At 45.1% G+C, this 13,988-nt stretch overlaps 1 pseudogene; it reads left to right on the top strand.

Annotated features, from left to right (window-relative positions):
- Nucleotides 1-824: 824 nt before the first annotated feature.
- On the top strand, nt 825-6,278 carry LOC130918997 (putative nuclease HARBI1; annotated as a pseudogene).
- Nucleotides 6,279-13,988: the final 7,710 nt, after the last annotated feature.

Raw genomic sequence — 13,988 nt, 5'->3', positions numbered from 1 at the left:
GCACTTGTGAGAATTGCCATTGGAAATTAGTTTCAGTAAATCAGCACAGAAGTCTAGCTCACTTTTTACTGTTTATTTTTCTCCGCGCTCTCTTTGCTTTGCCGCAGAGTCGCGCTGACGACCAATGCAGCACTTCCTAGTGACGCTACAATAGTATTAGGAAGAATGTCTTTTCCTTTAGTCATTTTAAAATATATTGTTTGGAGATACACGATCACTACATCGCATGCATATGACCTGTATACATTTTGTTTTGTGTAAATTTCAAGAAAATATGGTTGAAATTAGATGGATAATACTTTTATTAACATTATTTACTTAGAACGGCAGAAATATCTGGTCTTTCAATTTCCTGTTTGGTGCGTGTTAAACAGCAGGGCTTGATCTGGCCGCAGGTTGACGGACCAGAAAATAGACCTCCTACGTATTTTAGTGTTGACGGATCGGAGCTGAGCGGATCATGTGGACCACCTCGTATTAACTACAATGCAAACGTATTTATTGCATCATTCGGAATGGAGCTGACCATAGCGCGGCGGACTGTGTGTTTCGGCCTTTAGTATCACGGAGTGGAAGGCTGTCAAATATGTCAAGAACTGGATTTTTTTTTTGGAGCTCAAATGAAGCATATATCTTATTGGTGCAAGTTTTAAAAAAAAAATTGACAAGTCATTTGTATTTTTGAAGTACAAATAGTCCCCAGATTTCGACTGAACTCGCTAAACTCTGAGCTATTACAAGGACCTGACCTTACCAGCTTTTTATTTGGTGTCATCACCAGATTCAGAAAATAACTTGTAGTTTTGATTACATATATTGAAGCCATGTATCATCAGGTACGAGTACAACCAGAAGAGTGCAACCTAAAAAGATTCCTTTGGTGGCCAAGTAGAGACTTCACAAAACCCCTAGAGGATCACAGAATGTGTGTCCAACTATTTGGAGCAACCTACTCACCAAGCTGAGCGAACTTTGCTCTGCGGAGGTGTGCGCAGGATAACAGATTCTTTCAGTCAACGGGTGGTGGACCTGTGCAGAACTTTTATGGAGATGATGGTCTTGTGTCAATTCCCTCAGAAACTGACGATATTTGGCTGTTTGGCGTGTTGGCTGTGGGGTTCCTTCTGCTTGGCTTAGGAGGTGCCCTGATCTACTGGAAAGTTTCCAAGATGGCAGCTTTCAAGGAAATCAACAAATTGACCACAGATCAAACGGTGCGATTCAAGGCATTGGAAGATCGTGTCGAGGATCGGACCGAACTGTGAGTCCACGGTGCCATTTCTCTGTCCGATCTTCCAATGCCACAATGAGGAAGGATGGAGAAAAGTGGATACTATATTTTGCCAAGTGACGGAACTGTCGGGGCAGGTGACTGAACTGTTGAGGCAGACCGCGACTATTGGCAATGACTTAAGGGACCTGATATCTCACCTATGCCATGAGGAGCACAAATTTGACTGAAGACCAACAGCATTTGGACATAGTAAATTATTTATTCATCTTAATTTGACTGTCATTTTCCTCTCCTTTCCTGAGCACCCTTATCTTCCTACCCCTTTTCCTGGGGAGAGCCGCACAGATGTTCCTACCATTTGCCCTTGATCTCTTCCCAAGGCCTTATTTTGTCTAGACACGTACAAATACTGATACACACGATTCTTCCCCCGTTCAGTCCTCCACCGCCTTTTTCACTGATTTCACCCCCCTCTCTCCAGCCATGACTGGTAATTTTTTTTTTTCGTACAAAAAATCCCTGCACGTGACCTGTGCGTTGTGTCATATCCATGCTATGTTGTATGATATATGTGTGTCTGCTTGTAACTTGCTCTGTAATTTCTGAAGAGAGAAGTGGCGGCGTGGAACAAAGTCTGCAGCGGCCCGATGCTCACTCATCGAATGGAATTTCGTTGCATCTGGTGTCATCTTGTGATTGCTGGTGTCAATGACAAATAAATCTCTGAATCTGAATGTTAGAGGCAGGAATCTGAGCATCTGGTGTTGCAAAAGGTTAATGAGGATGTGTGCGTGGAGTGGATGCGTCTCTGTCACCTAATAAATATCACCTGTGACTACCTGGGAAGGTTTTGAGGTAGGAAGAGAGGGGGCAGGGTGCCAATTTTCTGTTGACTGCTTGTATTTGATTCGCACGCTCATATTGGATACGTTTGTTTGATTCACTTGGTTTTGTATGTGTTTAAGTTCTCCACGATCACGTTGCACACTTTTGCGATATATAGACCCTACCCACGTGACGTCACAACTCCGCTCTCCTGAATGGTACCGCCCAATTGTCCGTCAAAACATAGTGTTAACCTGTTACGGCTACGTACATTCCTCCTATTTACGGCGTGTTTTTCTGCTCCTTAACATTAATAATCAAAATGGTGAAGGCGTGTGTGGCTGTTGGTTGCACTAACAGAGAAGATGGAAGGAGAGAATTGAATTTACCGTATTCCGAGGGATCCAAAGAGGAGAGCGATATGGACGGCTGCAATTCGACGTGAAAACTGGGCACCAAAAAAAATCACCACAGACTATGTAGTAGTCATTTTATATCCGGTAAGATGCAGTTAAGATATACTTAGAGGGTTTTGGGCTGACAAATAACCACAATTAAGATCATTGCTAGGCTAATCGCCGACAACATACACGTATGTATGTAGTGAGAGTGCTATCGCTAAACCATATAAACATTAAAAGCCTTAACTCCATTGACAAACGACATGAAATACATTAGACTTGACAGTGGATGTTAGCAATAACAAAAGATTTTGAATTGAAAATTTCGTAACTCACCTTTCCAAGCACAAGATAGATTCTGCCGAATTTTCGTGGACGAGGACCTGTTTCACCCAACCAGCAACGAAGTATTTATAAGCCTCCAAGCTCTTGAAGTTTTTCAAATTTTCGTGAGAATAGGCTGATTTTGTGTGGACAAGATAATATCAGTGTAGCAGATGTCAGGCAGACAGGGCGAAGACAGTGGGTCGAAAAACATCGATTTGGGCATCAAATATGGATCTGGCGACTGTATAGAACGAAGCTTTTCCACATAACGCCTTTTATGCAACACATCCAGTGAGTTTACGGCATCAGAAAGCACCGGGTCTTCCATGAAATGCATTTTAAATTCCTCGATCAATTGAAACCAATGCTAATACAGAGACAAAATGACGGACAAATGGGCGGAACCATACAGCGAGCACGTGGTTTTGTGACGTCGGTGGGTAGGGTCTATATACAGTATATAGTAAAACGTGCGTTATCTGCTGAGCTCAAGCGGATGGGAAGGTGTCAAAATAAACTACAGTAGTCACATGATCAAACAACGTTTATTATACTGTACATGCGATCACGTTAAGACAAAAATAGCCAAATAAACTCTATCTGATGACAGTACTAGTCTCACGCTAGTCTTCGTGGATGCACCACGTCTGACAGAGCCTTGCTCTCCCCTCTATGTGAGTAATGGGACACTCATACAACAATTACGTTGAATTTCTTTTTTGATGTTCCTTAAGCCTTTTAATTAGATGTCATTTTCTTTCATAGTAGGAAATATTGTCTCCTCTAGAGGGCACTCATTTTCTTTGGATGGGTCAGGTCTGATATCTCTAGATTTTTCTAATCGGATTTTTGTTTGATTCTTTGGTCTAATATGATTATGTAATAGGTTATAATACAGTATAATAATAAGTTCATAAAAGCCAAAAATATACCATTGCTTAAAAAAAAAAAAAAAAAAAAAAAATGGAAGTTTCTAATTGAGTGTTCTTTTGTTGTACTTGAGTACATTTTTGGGGTGACTACTTTTACCTGAGCACAATTATTTTGACGTAATGTTGCAATCAGGGAGCGTGGACCTAAATGCAGGGAAACCAGCAGGGAGGCAAGGCTGGGTGGCAGTGAACTAAATAGTTAGTGATGAAATGAGGTGCGCAGTCTTCGAAGCGTGTGTCGAGTAATGAAGGGACATTTCTGCGAAGCGCGTACTGTGTAGGGATGCAACGATAAAGTTAAGTCACGGTTCGATACGATTTCGATATGAGGTACACGATTTTCTGTTCGACTCAATACATTTAATGCTCGAACAAAAAATGCAAGTGTTATTCCTTTTTCGATTAATATTTATTTTTGCTAACAAGCAAAAATGACAAAATATAAACATGCATTTTCATGCGTAATATTTATGTGCTTACTCACATGAAGAAATGTATTTCAAGTGCTTAGAACAATCTTACTGTTTGTAAAGCATGTGAACCACTCAAATTGATTTACTAAAAGAAAAACTGAACTGTGTAAACAATTAGAACAAAGCAAAGTGCAACTTGAGTTTTGACAGCTGTAAACACAGTCTACTCAATCTTTAAAATTTTCTGCAGAAAAATAAGTTATCAACATTGTCTGCCGCAAGACGAGAGCGGGTTGCTTCAACAATGTCCCCTGCCGTGGAGAAAATTCTTTCACTTGCGACAGACGTTCCAAGGACACAGAGGTGAAGTCGAGCAAGTTTTGAGAGATGAGGAAAGCTGGACTCATTCATCTTCCACCATTTGAAAGGATCATCATCCACATGAATGCAGGATGCCAATCTGTATGCACGGACCTCTACCTCCACAGTCACAGAAAAGGACCTGAGCAGTGGCCTATACTATGAAGCCGGTTTTCTGGCTTAGCAGGGTAACTTCATCACTTGCAGCCTATCTTCCCGGCTAACTGGGACTACGAAAGGTGGATATGTCGGAACCAGGAGTGTTGCCATGGCAACACACGCAGCACGTCAAACCTGGTAGTATCAAGAGTTAGATCTTGCTTAACCCCAGGATTCCAATTAACCATACTCTAAACAGCACTCCTCTGTGGATGTCTCCTCTTGACAATGACAGCATAGCTGGACGACCCGTCCGACATTGGCGCGCGGATTGTGAGGGGCTCTCTTCGGAGGGCACGGGTTTTTAGAGACCGCCAGAATCCGCTGGCGTACCCGGACTATGTTCTACATGATATAGATTTTCAGCTGAGGGAATTTGTTACCTGTGCCAGTTGATCGAGGCGGACATCACTAATGTAACCCGCCAAAGTCAGGCCCTCACAACCGGGCGGATTGTGTGCCTGTCGTTGTGCTATTTTGCCAGCGGACAATACATGTATTCCATCTGTGATGCTGAACATCTGAGTAAGAACACTGTATGCCGTGCAATTCGGAAAGTGGTACTTGCTCATACTAAACTGGTGGATGCATTTGTCATGTTCCCTGGCCATCTAACTGCACTACAAATCAAAAAAGGCTTCTATGCAATCGTGGGTAATTGGCTACTAATCATTATATGCAATTGGCTGTTTCGCCTTTTATCCAAAACCGAATTATGACCAGTAACTGATTTGACAAATAATATAGGTTTCCCAAGAGTAATAGGAGTAATTGATTGTACCCACATCCCCATTAGTGCACCCCTGGGAGAGCATGAGGGGGATTTTGTGAACAGGAAATCCCATCATACCAGGTGCAGGTAAAAGATGTAATTTATAGGTATACATTGAAATAGGTAGTGGCCATATCTCTAAATTAACCTGTCAACTGGTCCCATTTTGCATTACTTCTTGTCCCTCATATGGTTTGAATTTCAGGGGTGACAAGTGCCTGAACCCCTTGTTCCTCACCTTTGCATATATTCTTGGATGACATGTGATCACCAGTACATGGGAACAAGTGTGGATCCAAGATGGCCAGGGTCTGTACATGATGCCCGCATTTTCCGGGAATCACTACTATCACAGGGATTCCAAGAAGGTAAGATCCTACATGTTGAACAGAATAAATAGCCCATCTTTTTAGGATACAATCAGCATGCTACTTCTAGGCCATTGTTTCACACTAACCTGCCTCCATTTCATCTACTGTAAGGGCGTTTTGATGGAATCCTGCTGGGGGACCGTGGCTACCCGTGTCAAACACCTGATGACACCATTTGCAGACCCACAATCAAGGGCTCAGAGAGCCTTCAACAATGCCCACAGTGTCACTAGGGTCAGAATGGAGAACACATTTGGCATTTTGAAGGCTCGATTTGCATGTCTGAAAGGCCTTCGCGTGAAGCCCGAGAGGGCCTGCCAGACAATAGCAGCATGAGTGGTACTGCACAATATAGCCACAATAAGAAAAGAGGGTACCAATCCACAATCCTCTCCCCCGAGATGTCAATGACCCCATGACCCTTGACTATCCCACAGGACGTGTAGTGAGGGATGCAATTGCCGAACAATTCTTCAATCAATGACACAATTGAAATAAATAAGACAAGAAGGATGTGTCACAATATTCATTTATTAGCAGTCTCCCATGCCTGAAAAGAGAACATGAAGTCATACTGAAGGCTGCTCCTACATACTTTATGGACAGCATAATTTAGAGGTCATGCAATGTTATGAGTTTTAATTACCTGCCGAGTTGTACTGCTCATACACTGTGGAGTAGTGGTCACCATGTGACCATCCTCAACTGCATTAAAACACATGACATGTCACTATTTTGAATTAAAACACAAGTCCTTTTAACATGAAACCTCAATGCCATATACAATGTATCACAAAAGTGAGTACACCCCTTGCATTTCTGCAGACATTTAAGTATATCTTTTCATGGGACAACACTGACAAAATGACGCAATGAAAAGTAGTCTGTGTGCAGCTTATATAATAGAGTTCATTTATTTTCCCCTGAAAATATAGCTATTACTATCTAAACCCCTTGGCAACAAAAGTGAGTACACCCCTTTGAAAAAAACGTACATCCCCAAATGTCCAAATTGAGTACTGCTTTTCATTTTCCCTCCAAAATGTCATGTGACTCTTTACAGGAGTGCTGTCAGCATTGCTGCAGAGATTGAAGAGGTGGGGGGTCAGCCTGTTAGTGATCAGACCATACGCCGCACTCTACATCAAATTGGTGTGCATGGCTGTCACCCTAGGAGGACGCCTCTTCTGAAGACTGTACACAAGAAAGCCCGCCCGTCTCATCAGACCATAGGACATGGTTCCACTAATCCATGTGCTTTGTTGACATGTCTTCAACAAACTGTTTGCGGGACTATGTGCATAGTGCGGTGTATGGTCTGAGCACTAATTATTATAATTAACATTGTAGACTTCATATCACACATTACCCTGATTGGATCATGCAGCAAAAATAAATTGGGTTTTATAAATAACAAGTGTTAGAATAATAAATATTATACCTGCTCCAGGATGTCACTGGTGCAATCCTTGTAGACTTGAAGCTTAGATGTCTCATCCAGCGAAGGTAGGGTCTTGAACCTGGGATCCAAGGCAGTAGATTTTTGGAGGTAGCTTTTCAGGTTCGGGTCAGTGTATCGGTTCTCTTGGTCTTTAGCAACTGCCATTTTTGCCTCTCTGACTGTCTTACTGTCCTCCTCCAGTGGAGACATGGATTTAAGAAGACGCGCTTTCAGTAGAAGGATCAGAGAAGTTGTTGGGGTCGTTTCACTGCTCATCAGGTAGTCACAGGTTTGAGGGACATTTTTATCAGCTAGTAGCAAGTAGACAGAAGGGAAATTATAGAATAAAGGGAGAAATTTTCACCACTTTAACAGTTGATTCACATCATTAAATCAATTGAATGTAGTTGATTGCTAATAGATAGCTAATGGAATGTAGCTACTGACACAGAATGGGGACTTGAGAATTTTATTTACTGTTTTTAACAGTTAACTTGATACCGAAATGTTAGCCTGAGAGGATTTTTGAACAATTTTGTAACTGATTGGAAGGGGGGGGGGGGGGGGTGTTCTGGCTCATACAAACGGTCAGAAGAGCCCCTATGATAACTCCTGCTGATCTATTGGCTTGCCCTTTTTTAGCCTAGTGTCAAGTTCTCTCCACTTCAGCATGCTCTGTGTATGGTCTTGGCTACTCTCATGACCCCTAAAACTGCTGGTGATGTTCGACCAATCACTGTTGCCTTCTGCAGTCAGCTTAATGTCCTTGATACTAAAAAGCTTGCATGCGAAGCAGAACACAGCATTGTTCTTTGGAGAGTACACAAGCCAGCTTCTTTTAACCTTTTCTCCATTTGGAAGGATACTGAACTGGAGGCTGGTGTGAAATGCTCTTCCATCGGGTCCCTTTGGAACATTAAAATCAGGGCTGGTTTTGAGAGGACCCCTCCGTACGATTTCCACACGATCTGCATCTAAAATGTGTCTGATCTGTTGGAGGGGGCACACCTGTCTCTGAACTGTCACATGCTGATGGCCTCTCAGTGACAGGACAAACTCTGCCCTCTGAGGTGGTGGTTGCATGGTGAGTTGTAGTGGTAGATGGTTGTTGGTCAGGACTGGGTGCTGCTGCAAAGTCTATAGGCCTGCTGGTGGATGGCTGATCTTGACTGCTTGTGGATGGTTGTTCATCTGAATCTTTTGCTTGGCCTTGGGTTCCTCCTTTGATATATTGAAGCATTGATCCTGAATCAGAAATACAAGACAAAACATTCAGGGATTATACGGTGAAATATTGTTTTGAACCATGGTACAAACATTTTCTAAATTAATTATAGTATTATGCAGGCCCATAGTTAAAACACAGATGAAAACTTTAATATTATACTTTTATAGACATGGACTGATAGGGCACTATATAAACATTCTGGACATAATGTGGAAATAATGAATATGAAAGGGGAAAACCTACATAGCTTTAAGATTGTTTTTTTTTCTAATTAGTTTCACCAGCAGATGTCGCTCTTGGCCTCTGAACCTCTCGAAAATGACTACGGCTTCTTACTAATGGAAAAATTTCGGTATCAACATAGTCGTTGCATAAAACCACTACCGGTATGTCTTGTAACATTCCATTTAATTTTCATTGTGCAATGAATTTGCAAGTCACATCATTTCCACCACAGCGTTTTGAGTGTTTTTTTTTTGGTTGTGCACACTAATAAACCGATCATAACCCGATTTCTGGAGTTACCAGATTATTCAAGTGGTCATGTAAAGAGCATGATCCGCTATCCTTTATCTGATAAACACCGCTATCTCTGCACATGTGTACAAATGGAAAAGCGGATGTCGCTAAAGAGGCCTTAGGGACGCCAAACTGATTCGCTTTCAGCCTATGGGCCTACTCTGCAGTTAGCAAGCTTGTGTAACGCAACTGCCACACTCGCATTTGAAGAGGTTCAGTGGGACAACTTCAAGCAAGCATGGGTTTTTGGTAGACATGGAGGAAGGCCTATGCTGAGACCAAGAGTTTTACGTCATGTACTTGGAAAGAAATCGAACTATTGACTTAGCATGTAAACCAGGTTTTTCCTGTGTAAATGCGTCAAATCTCATTATTGTCATTACATGGTTAATCCCAGTTATCAGATTATTGTAGTCATGTAAACGTAGCTGATAATAAATAAACAATTGTTTAAAAAAAGAAAAACAAAACATTCTTACCTGCAAGTGATGCGCGGGCATCATCTCGCTGCTTTTTCCTCTTCCTTTTTTCCGCCCCCGACTTTTGTTGTCTTTTCGATGACATTTCCTTTCAAGAATAAACTTCTGCCAAATTTGCGATTTTTTTTGGTGCCCCTTCAGGCAGTTGGTGCCCTACGCGCAGTGCGTGTTATGCGTATGCGGGGCGCCATGTCTGGATAATTGATGTAAATTGAGGACATAGACAATATTTGCCAAATATTTCCTTCCCAACAGACACACACACAAAAATGAACAAATCACTCATGTGGTTGGGAGACACCTGACTGTGATTGTACACTTAGCTAGTAGGTGGGACCATGCACATATGAAGCTCCAAGAAATGAACCCTTTCGCGAACCAAGTGGCTTAAGTAGTTCAATACCTCGTGAGGCTTCATCTGATCATCACTTAAACGGCGAGAATCAGACGCAGGAACAGACGACGCTCAGATAAACACTTGGATGGACACATGGATTGACAATAACCCAACAAGAAGTGAACACAAACTAGGAGCTTAAATACAGACAAGGGGTAACGAGCAATGAGCAACAGGTGGTTGATACAAGAGGGAGCAGATTGGTCGAGAGACCAGGAGCAGGCCACAACAGGTGAAATCAATGAGTAATCATAATGACCAGTCACTGTTGTGTCTGTAAGATATATATATATATGCTGTATATATATAGACAGTTTAATACCATGGGATTGTGGGATATGTGGGTGGAGTTAGTGTGTTGTTAGCGTGTGTGGATACGGAAGTAAAGGAGTGTTCAGGAAGCCAAGCTTGTGTCCATCTGTGCTCTTACCGTAACACAACAATTTGGCGACGAAGATGGCTGGCTTTAACCTTCCTCCACCGGACCCGTTCCTGCCGGTACCGGGAGAGCCCGTCGTGCCGTGGGGCCGATGGCTAACAGGTTTCAATGCCTACGTTGTTGCAATGGGGTTCACCGACGAGCAGATGCCGGATAGGCGCAAATTGGCTCTTCTCATCCACTGCCTCGGCATCGAAGGACAGCGCATTTTGGAAGCGCTTGGGTCCGCTACGACGTTCGATGCGGCTGTGTTGTTACTGACGGCTCACTTCACGGGGAAACAGAGAGTTCTGATGCGCAGATACAAACTGCGGAAGCGCCATCAGCGACCGGGCGAGTCAATTCAGTCCTTCGTTGCAGACCTCCGCGGCCTTGCTAGTCACTGTGACTACGGCGCGCTGCAGGATCAAATGATACGAGATCAAATGATTGAAGGCACATCATGTGAAAAAACGAGAGAAAAACTCTTAATGGAATCTGACGATCTGTCACTCGCTGACGCCATCAAAATAGCACTTCAAGTGGAGTCGGCACTTGAATGTTCTTCTTTGCTGAATTCCACCGAAAACATGTACGTCCAACAAATGCCGACGCAGCACGTGGTACGACAACCACCATCTCAACATGCATCAGCTCCAGACACTGCAGGCAGGGAGGCTGACGTTGCAATGTTACAAATGGTCAGACAGCGCCCTCGTGGGGGAGATAGGAGACACTGCAGCAACTGTGGCTCATTTACACATATAACAAGAGCACCAGACTGCCCCGCACGCGGTCAAACGTGCAGAAACTGTGGAAAACTCAATCATTTTGCTAAGTTATGTCGTTCAGCTACATACCACGTCACCTCACCTAACAATCCGGTTTGCAGTTCTCGATCTGCCACAGGCTCTGCTGACATTAGTAATGTCCTATCTACCAGTGCGTCATTCAAGACATGCACTGTCCAACTGGGAGAGGTGGGCATTCCATTGCTGGTGGATACTGGAGCTGCAGCGTCACTGCTCAATTATGCAACCTATAGGATGTTCTTTCACCATCTTCAGCTTGGCCCTCGTCCCAGACTCCCTCTGCAGGGGTATGGAAATTCAAAAATCGACGTGATGGGCACCCTTAATCTGCCGGTCAGCTACGGGTCAAAGCATCTACCATCCTTCCCATTCACAGTGGCACGCCAGGGGGCCAACCTGCTTGGCTTGGACCTGTTTATAGAACTGGGCTTTTCAATGATGGACAACAGCGGCCAGGCTATAATGCAGGTCCTACCTGCATCGCTTCAAAACAAATGTCCAGCATTGTTCGATGGTTTGGGATGTATTACGGCTTTCAATCACCGCCCTCGTGTAGATCCAGGGGTTGTGCCAGTAATCCAGCCTCTCAGGCGCGTGCCACTTGCGCTCAGGGATGGGGTCTCAGCCGAACTGTCCTCCATGTTACTGGATGGCATCATTGAGCCCATTAATGCTTCGCCATGGGTCTCCAATTTGGTGGTCGCCAAAAAGAAGTCAGGGGGACTCAGGATATGCGTTGACCTACGGCAGGTCAACAAGGCCATCATTCCGGACAAGTACCCGTTGCCCACAGTGGAGGAGCTCACAGCCCTTTTTCATAGCTCAACAGTTTTTTCAAAGCTTGATCTACGACAAGGCTACCTCCAAGTGCCTCTGCATCCCACCAGCCGGGACCTGACTGCATTTGTGACTCACTCGGGGGTTTTCAGATACACACGCATGCCGTTTGGTTTGAGCTCAGCACCCAGCTGCTTTCAGAAAATTATGTCAACGATTTTGGCGGGGCTTCCAGGAACTGCTGTCTACTTAGATGACATAGTGGTCCACGCAGCGGACCAGGCCACCCATGATGCCCGCCTACACAGTGTGTTTGACGCCCTGGAGAAACATCATGTCACTCTGAACGCTGACAAATGCTTATTCGCAGCTGAAGCTGTGGACTTCCTCGGGTTCCGTCTTTCAGCGAAAGGAATTGTGCCCCTGTCGTCCAGCGTTGAGGCGGTGCGGCGCATTCCTGAACCGACCTCTGCGGCCGAGGTTGCTTCATTTCTCGGGATGACTGCTTATTACATGCGTTTTCTGCCCCACTATTCTGACACCACAGCACCCTTGCGTCGCTTATTGAAGGTGAATGAGCCATGGGTGTGGTCTTCACAATGCTCTGCTGCCTTCGCTGCCCTGAAAGACCGGCTGATATCCCCTCCGATCCTGGCTCATTTTGATATTAACAGCCCAACCATCCTGACCTGCGATGCATCTACGGCTGCAGTTGGTGCTGTCCTTTCCCAGCTGCAGGATGGAGTAGAGAGGCCAATTGCCTTCGCATCTCGCGCTCTTTCTGAGACGGAGCAGCGCTACTCGGTTGGCGAACGTGAGGCGCTCGCCTGCGTATGGGCATGCGAACGGTGGCACATGTTCCTCTATGGTCGGCACTTCACCATCAGAACAGACCACCAAGCCCTGACTACGGTGCTTGCCACATCCGGCACCGGACACAAGCCGCTGCGACTCCACCGCTGGGCCGATCGCCTCCGGCAATACGACTATGATCTTGTATTCACTCCAGGCAGGGAAAATGTTGTAGCTGACCTCCTCTCTCGTTCTATTGCAGCCTCAAAGCCTTCTGTCCCACCCATGCTGTCTAGGCAAGCAGAGGACGAGGAACCGATCCTTATACAGACATTGTACGCACCTTTGCAGTCTACAGTCAAGCTGGAGGAACTGCAAGCTGAATCTGATAAGGATCCGATTTTGTGCAAGCTCCGCACATATATTAGACTGGGCTGGCCTGCCAAATTTCCTGAGGAGCTAAAGCCATTTGCTAAGGTGAAGGATGAGTTGTCCTGCTGGGCTGACACATGTGTGTCAAGGGGACTCCGTACCATTATTCCGACCACCCTACGTGCTCGTGTGCTGGCGATGGCACATGAGGGCCACCTTGGAGTGGTTAAGCTCAAGCAAAGGTGCCGTGAGTTCGTGTGGTGGCCAGCAATTGACCAGGACATTGAGCATCTGGTCCGTGACTGCTCTGCTTGCCTCCTCAGTGGCAAGGCAGGGCCTCCACCCGCTGCTCCCTTACAACCACTTGCATGGCCTTCTCAACCATGGGCCCACGTGCAGTTGGATATATGTGGTGAAATCCATGGCCGTAATGTTCCTCGCCACCAGCGCTTCCTTGTGGTTGTGTATGATCTCCACTCCAAGTGGCCTGAGGTGGTTCCAGTGGGTACGGTGACGTCCTGTGCTGTAATCCAAATTCTTGATGATCTGTTTGCTCGCTGGGGGCTGCCAAAGACTGTGACGACTGACAATGGCCCTCAGTTGACATCAGCGGAATTTGTGGATTTCCTCGCCAGCAGAAGCATCAAGCACATTCGAACCGCCTTTTACCACCCTCAGGCAAATGGAGGTGTGGAGCGTTTCAATGCTACGCTGAAAAATGGTATCCGTGCTCACATGGCACAAGGCTGTAGTTTTCCAGTTGCTCTCAACCAAACATTGTTACACTACAGGGCGAGCCCCCATTCCACGACTCAAGTGTCCCCAGCGCAGCTTATGTTAGGACGGGACATTGAACTTCCGCTGCACAGGCTTCGGGCCCCCACTTTGTTGCCAATCAGGCCCTCACTCGCGCAGACAAAGGAGGTTGTGGCAGTACGGCAGCGGAAGACGAAGGAGCA

This window comes from Corythoichthys intestinalis, chromosome 7, assembly GCF_030265065.1.
Source record: "Corythoichthys intestinalis isolate RoL2023-P3 chromosome 7, ASM3026506v1, whole genome shotgun sequence".
In the NCBI taxonomy this organism is placed as follows: Eukaryota; Metazoa; Chordata; class Actinopteri; order Syngnathiformes; family Syngnathidae; genus Corythoichthys; species Corythoichthys intestinalis.
Note: the sequence above shows the minus strand (reverse complement) of the source record. Positions and strands in the feature narration are given on the sequence as shown.